General features: G+C 49.0%; 1 pseudogene; it reads right to left on the reverse strand.

Annotated features, from left to right (window-relative positions):
* Positions 1–5,742: 5,742 nt before the first annotated feature.
* On the reverse strand, positions 5,743–6,121 carry Rps29-ps7 (ribosomal protein S29, pseudogene 7; annotated as a pseudogene).
* Positions 6,122–7,479: the final 1,358 nt, after the last annotated feature.

Here is a 7,479-nt window from a genome sequence, read left to right on the forward strand (position 1 = left end):
CTAAGTCTAACCCCACCTGCTTGTGACAGACACCACTTCAGCCAGAGAATTCCGTTATGCTCCAGGTGGGAAATGAACCCTTCTAGGCCCTGGATATCTTTATCTTTGTCTGCCTTTAAACCATTGTAGTTCTTTTGTTTTGTTTTCCCAGTGCTGACCAAGGGTAGCCCTGCCCCTAGAATTAATGTTAAAGTCAAAGAGATAGGTTCTCTCCTTTGTCTCATAAGGTCTCTCTCAGTTTGTCGTACTAAGGCTCTTAATACCATTTTCTCTGAATGATAGATTATGTGGGGCCCTAATTGAACCAAAATACAGAACCCATCTGGGGCAGAAGAATTAAGAACCTCCCCATTCATGTCTTGTCAAATAGGCCCACCATGCCTGTCCTGGGGGAATAATCTATTTGGAATGAACTGTGGGAACGGTCCGATTGCAGAGGTGTTGATGTGACAAGGGACTTCCCCAGACAGGGACCCTGCTCCGATATGGTCTGGCCCTCCCAGTGATCATCTATATGTAGAAACATTATATTCAACTATTAACTCAAGTCTTCATAAAAGGGGGGGATACTGACACACAGCACGTGTAGTTAGCAGGGACAACAGACTCAGGACCGAGACTGAGTCAACTTTAACTCGAGGGGGTTGGCGTCCTTTTGAAGCCTCCATTTTGGCACAGCTGGAGCCAGGTAGTCTTCCTCAGTGGAGCAGCAGGTCTGGCGTGAGGGTAGTGCACCCAGGTGGTGATTCCATCCGACTTGAAACAGTTGGTGAGATCAACAGGATGCCGTGATGTCCTTGTCACCTGGGTTTACACGTACCTTAGTGAAATCTCTTCACGTAGACCCAGTCTCCTTGACTTGTGTGGTTCTGAAACGGGGCCTGTTTCACAGAGGGCACACAACTTAGGCCAAACACATTCATGAGCCCGTTGGGTGGCTCTGACCCTAAATATTAAAGCATCATCTTTCAGTCCTGTAATAGCTGCCGGCTGTATACAGGCTGGGTACAATGGGGGATGGGACACCATGTATCATTTCATCTGGCAAGGAGAATTTTTTTTTTTTTTTTTACCTGATATAGGGCAAAGGGAAGGAGCATCATCCCGTCCCCATCCATTGCTAAGGCTAATTTAGTTAAGGTCTCTTTTAATGTCTTTCTTTCTTTTCTTTTTTTTTTTTTTCAGGAGCTGGGGACCGAACCCAGGGCCTTGTGCTTGCTAGGCAAGCACTCTACCACTGAGCTAAATCCCCAGCCCCTCTTTTAATGTCTTATTTATTCTTTCTACCTGCCCTGCCTGAACTTTGGGGTTGGTACGCACAATGCAGTTTCCAGTCTGCCCCAATGAATTTTACTACATCCTGACTGACCTTGGACATAAACATCAGTCCACTGCCTGACCCTATCCATGAGGAAATCCCTACCTGGATGAGACGTCCTCTAGCAATTTCTTGGCCACTATCCTTGCTGTCTCAGCCTTGGTTAGGAACGCCTCTGTCTCTCCGGAGAAAATGTCCACAGATACCAGTGGATATTTTGAGCCAAATCTTTCTTGCTTGATCTCTGTAAAATCAAACTTCCCAGTAGGCCCCCAGTCTCTTACCTCACAGTCAGGAATTTGGAGTTTGGGGTTCCTGGGAGAGCTGGTCAGGTGGCAAGCTTTAAAGTTTGTCACTATATCCTCAAGGGCGCCCTGTATATATCCTTGGAAGTCACCTTAGATTATCTCATTGTGTGTCTGTCATTTGTTTCACTCCCATGTGAGTGACTCTGTGGATCTTTCTGAGAACAGCTCTTGTTGACGAGGTGGGTGATATTAGCTTCCCTTCAGTCGACCCTCACCAGCCCATTTAATTTCTTTTTCTACATAAATCAGTTGCTCTGGGTTGTTCAGGTGGGACAGCGGCCAATCTAGAGATAGCTGTTTCCTTTAAGGCTACCTCCTTAGTGGCCTTGTCAGCCAGGCTGTTACCTCTAGCCAATGGTTCCTTTTCCCATGATGAGGGCCTGTGTTAGTGTTATTTGTTTGGCTCTTTGAGCTAAAGTGTCTGGAGAAAGAGACTGAGTCCGGATCACCTCTGTTTCTGTTGTCACCGCTGCCCCTGCTCTTCTCTGTCCCTCATGGATGAAGCTGCTTCTGTCCATGAACAAGGTCTGCTGTGTCTCTGACGGAGGAGAGTCCCTCAAGTCAGGTCGGGTTCTATGTACCTGGGCCAGGACCTCGTCACATTGATGGAGCGGACGGTCCAAGTCAGGGTCAGGTAGGAGAGTCGCAGGGTTCAGGGAAGCAGGTGGCTGGAAAATGACTCAGCCAGGGTTGATGAGCAAAGTCTGATAATGAGTCATTCGGGCATTACTGAGCGATCAATTGGGGGCTGCTTGAGTATCCCTTCCATTGCATGGGGGTAGTCACAATCAAAGTCTGTCCCACAGTTAATTTATCTGTAGCTTTAACCAACAGTGCCGTGGCTACAATAATACGCAGGCAAGGTGGCCATCCTGCTGCCATTGGGTCCAGTTTCTTTGATAAATAAGCTTCTGGCTGCTTCCATGGTCCTAGGATTTGGGTCAAGACCCCTTTGGCTACTCCTCCTCCAGCAATCTATTGAAGCTTGGAATTTTTTTTTCCTCTGGATCTGAGGCTTTGTTGGGTAGAAAAGCTAAACATATCTCCTTTCAATGTCTTCCCTGCCTTAACCCACCCTCTGCAACTTCCACTAGATCCTTCAATGATGTGTTTCTTGATCTTTCTTGAATCTGTAACTTCTTCCTAATGTCTGGCACCAACTAATTGATGAAAGCCAGGGCTACCATGCTAGAATTTTCTGTTTTCTCAGGGTCTATGTGTGCATAGCCTTACACATAGTCTTTATGATCTGTTCAAGAAATGTCACTTTATCAATTTCCTGTCTAATATCATATCTAAACCTTGCCCAAATTATTGTTGAGAGTTGCTGAAAGAGCCTGGTGGTGAATCTGGAGCTTCCCTACCTTCCACTGTGTTGAAGTCCCAATCTGGGTGGGTTCCTTGTGGGGCCAGGAGCCAGTGTCTTGACTATGGTGAGGAGAACCTGTGAGAGCTTTGGGGATTAGGGGAACGGGAAGGTATCTACCCCGAGTGCCATAAGGCCCATGGAAGGAAGTGGTTGTTGCTTCTCGGTGGGCTGAATGTGGCAGGATAGTGTCAGTGAAGATCTCTCTCTACAACTCAGAGACCACATCTGTTCAGACAGGGAGCAAGCATTCCTCCAGGCAAGAAGGATAGCTGTAGGTTGATGTCACTATACAGGTGAAGGTAGGTACAGGATAGAACGAGGCCTGTCATTGAATGAGAAGGAAGGATGGGCAGGAGAAAAGTTTTAGAGAGGCAGAGGAGGCCAGAGCAAGAGACAGGGGGCAGAGAGAACATGGTGGCAGACGTTAAGATTCTCCTCTGCACATAGTTACAGGTTGTTATGACTGTTTTTAAGGGATGGGTGTGTACAGGATTTGTGTTGTCTAGATGGGCAAATTATATCTTATCAATTGGATCAGAGGATATTGTGTGATGTGTTCTTTCTTGTGGTGACTTAATTGAGTTCAAGAAAATATATTGTGGCAGGATGCACCAGGCCCACCACAGAATTGGGATATGTATGCCTGGTGTGGTGGAAACCAGCCAAGAGAGCTGTGAGTGAGGCAGGCGCCCTGACAGGGTGTCTCGATGGAGTGACTCACAGTGGGTCAGAAGTACTTGGGGTCAGCGTGGAGCTGCTGAGATAAATTAGCACTAGTTCCAGTGGCCCACTGGAGCCAGAACTAGCAAGGAACCAGGCCGCAAGGGTACCAGCTGGAACTGGTTCTGCTGTTTTTTATTTTTACCACAACAGATAGCCATTTACTGAACAAAGTGAGTGACCACGTGTCTGTTGCAAGCTCTGGTGAGGGATACATCTGCCACTTGGGGCCTTTCCTGTCCTATCTGTCCAGGCATGGAGCCCTGCTCTCTGGGAATTCACCTCCTAATTCAGGGAAAGCCTGTTAGGGCTGCAGGAGGCCCCAGCCTTAGACCTTCTAGGGACCCTTAGAATGGAGTCTTAAGAACAAAATGGAGTTTGTTCTGCTACCTCAGAGGTACCTGCGTGACCTGCCCCAGGACACACTCTGGGTCCTGGCTCTGAGCTTCACAGAAGAAAGGGCTTCACCTCTACCATCTGAGCTCTTTGTAGGTGGCAATAATGACCCTGGTGACCCGCCCACCGGTGGAGGGATCTCGAAGCCCGCACTGTTCCCTTTGCCTGCGAACGTGGGCTGGCTTTTCTCTCCATCCTTTTCCATAGTGAGCCTTAGCCATGGATACAGATGTATGGGGTTTTGGAGCGTCTCCTTGGCTGAAAACAAGACACAGGGGCTCCTGACCTAAGATCTTCTCCATTTATCCTATGCTGTGGGACAGTCCTGAGGTCCATAGGATCAGATCTAGGAACCTGAGACCTAGGGATTGCAGCTGTGAGATCAGAGCCCCAGAGAGAGTCCACACTGATCAGGCCCAAACTCTTTTGAGACAGCATCTCACCAGGAGCCAGGGATGTTCCTGAAGCCACCATTCTCCTTCCTGCCTCAGTCTCCTGCCACATGGGGTTGGCTTGTCTCTCAATGTTCCCGTTCCTTTCCAAATGTGGTCCTTACTTTCTCTGGCCCCAGCAGGTGTGACTGGGGTGAGGGTGGACTTATGGTTGCAGACTGGCCACGCAGTTTCCCTCTCTTCCCAAGAAATTAGGGTCCAAAGTTTAGTAAAGGAAAACACATTTATTTAGTTTGCCCAAACGGGGGAGAATGGCTCCTCCTCTTCTCCTGTGAGACAAGCTCACGGTTAAATGGATATTTGATGCTTTGGGCCCACGGTTTCAGTGTCCTTGTACCAGAAGGGAGATTGGTGGAAAGGAAAAAGTGACCTTTCCTAGGTGTGGCTAGGGGAAGGTTTCTATGGTGGATATGAGGGAGAGCACAGGCAGAGGGCTCTGCAAGGGTCCAGAGCAGAGAGAAAGTAGAGGATTAAATGTGGCCAGCAGAGAGACCAGGCTTTGGGGATGGGAGAGCAAGAGAGGAAGAGAAGAGAGGGCCAAGAGGAGTGGCGACCAACAGGTTAGAGAACCAGGAAAGTGCATGGCTGAAATGGTTGTATTACATAAGAATCAGAAGTTGGTGGAAGGGAGGCAAAGCTCAGAGGCTGGAGAGGTTTAGGGTAGGGCTGTGTGTCTCTGAGTGTCTGTGGGTGTGTCTCTGTGTGTGTTTGTGTGTCTCTGTGTGTGTTTGTGTGTCTCTGTGTGGGTTGTGTGTGTATGTTTATGTGTGTGTGTGTGTCGTGTGTCTGTGTGTCTGTCTGTGTCTGTGCTTCTTGTGTGTCTCTGTGTATGTGTGTCTGAGTTTCTATGTGTCTGTGTGTCTATATGGGTGTGTCTGAGCTTGTGTGTCTCTGTGTCTGTGTCTGTCTCTGTGTGTGTCTGTGTGTGTATTTGTGTCTGTGTGTTTGTCTGTCTGTCTGTCTCTGTGTGTGTCTGTGTGTGAGAGAGAGAAGTGCTGAGAGAAGCCAGGACCCTGAGCAGGTACTTGTGATGCTGAGAGAGCCTGAGGAGGCCAATGCCCACTTTGATATGTTAATAGGCACCTCAGCCATTTGTACCTGGCTTCTTTGGGTCCTGACAGGAGAATATTGGATCTCTCTCTCTCTCTCTCTCTCTCTCTCTCTCTCTCTCTCTCTCTCGGCCTTCACTTTTTTTTATTCTGTGTGCACAAAAACTAGCATGATTGGTTTCACTGGGTAGACAGTTGAATAATCCATTCAGGTCGCTTAGTCCAACTTAATGAAGCCTATGTCCTTCGCGCACTGACAGAATCACTCTCAGCACATATTCAGCTGGTATTTATGGATCAGACCGTGGTGATTAGAGTGGACTCGGCAAGAGCGAGAACCCTGGCCGAACTTCCGAGGGTGACTCCAGTAGAGCTGCTGGTGACCCATCTTGCCTTCAGATGCCCAAGGAGGAGAAAGGGGGATCTCTCTTGATAACACCTCCTCTTGTGCCAGGACATTAGCTCAGAATCGTGAAGACTGAGAGCCACTCTCCCATACCTTATTGTCTGCTCCCAAAGGCCTCTGGGCCTGCTTCTGTGGCCTGCTGGGTGAAATGCTGTGATTGGCATGTCTAGATCCTGCCTACCTGTGCGGTCTAGCCATAGGTCTGTGACCTCAGGAAGACTCAGGAATTCCTTCTGGAAAGATTCAGGACCAAGAACCCTCAGTATAAGAGGAGAGTGGAGTAGCTTAGCTTGCAGAACTCCCCAGGGATGGGGCAATGCTACACTTGGTGTGGCTGAAGCTCAGGGAATTTAAAGATTGGATCCTTCACATCTCTTATTTTCATTAATTCATTTGTTTATTTACTTTTCATACCAATTGCAGCCCACCTCCCCCCTCTCCTCCCAGACCCTCTTCCCACCCACTTCCTGTTCCCCTTCTCTTCAGAGTAGGAGCCTGCCCTGACACATCATGTCTCATCAGGACTAACCTTTCCTGCTGAGGCCAGACAAGGCAAGGCAGCTCAGCTTCTCAAAGCCTCTGGATCCCACCCACCCACGTGCCTCTGTTTCAGGCTTGTTGCTCAATGGCTGGTTACACAGAAAGAGAAGGTCCATGGCCCACACCGTCCCACTTTGGGGGCTTCCACCCTGTCATAAGGACCACCTGTTCCCCCTTTCCCCCATCTCTAGCCTTTAAGGTCCAGGTCAGGTTCTGCCTCCTCTGAGTCACTCCTAGATCCCTACCCAGCAGGGACAGCAGGACCTAACCCTGGTGGAATCCGCAGTTGTCTCAGGAGACAGAACTCTCCAACAGTGTCACACAGATGGGAGGCAGTGAGCGCTCCACCCTGGAGGCTTCGTGTCAGTGGCCCATTTGGGGGATGATGTAAGGCAGGAAGGACCTCTTTGGATTATATACTAGGCTCTAAGGTTGTGGCAGCAATGGCACCAGCAAGGTAGAGTCACAGGAACGTGTTCTGCTGGGTTCCGGAGAGCAGATGTCCCAGATGAAGCTCAGGCTACTTTGGGAGGCTCAGAGGGAGTCCAGCCGGTACCTTTCTCCTGGCATCTGCTGCTGGTAGTGTCCTTGGTTTGAAGATGAACCACTCCAGCCTTTTGCTGTTTCCATACGGTATTCTTCTCTGCATGTCTCCACAGCCTGCTTCTAAGAGAGCACCAGGCCTGGTGTCAGACCCACGCAGGACCCAGGATGACTTTTAGGATTCCTAAACAATCAGTCACATCTGGGAAGACCTGAGGATTTATAGAAAGATGCCATGCAGTGTCATATGCAGAGTAAATTGAACAGGAACACGAACAAAAAGGCTTACAGAGGGATCCAGAGGTAACCAGAGACCTGGGCTCTGGCCTAAGTATTTCTGCCAAACGCCACCAGAGGGCGCCCAAACATTGGGCTAAA

Source organism: Rattus norvegicus, chromosome 20 (genome assembly GCF_036323735.1).
Source record: "Rattus norvegicus strain BN/NHsdMcwi chromosome 20, GRCr8, whole genome shotgun sequence".
NCBI lineage: Eukaryota > Metazoa > Chordata > Mammalia > Rodentia > Muridae > Rattus > Rattus norvegicus.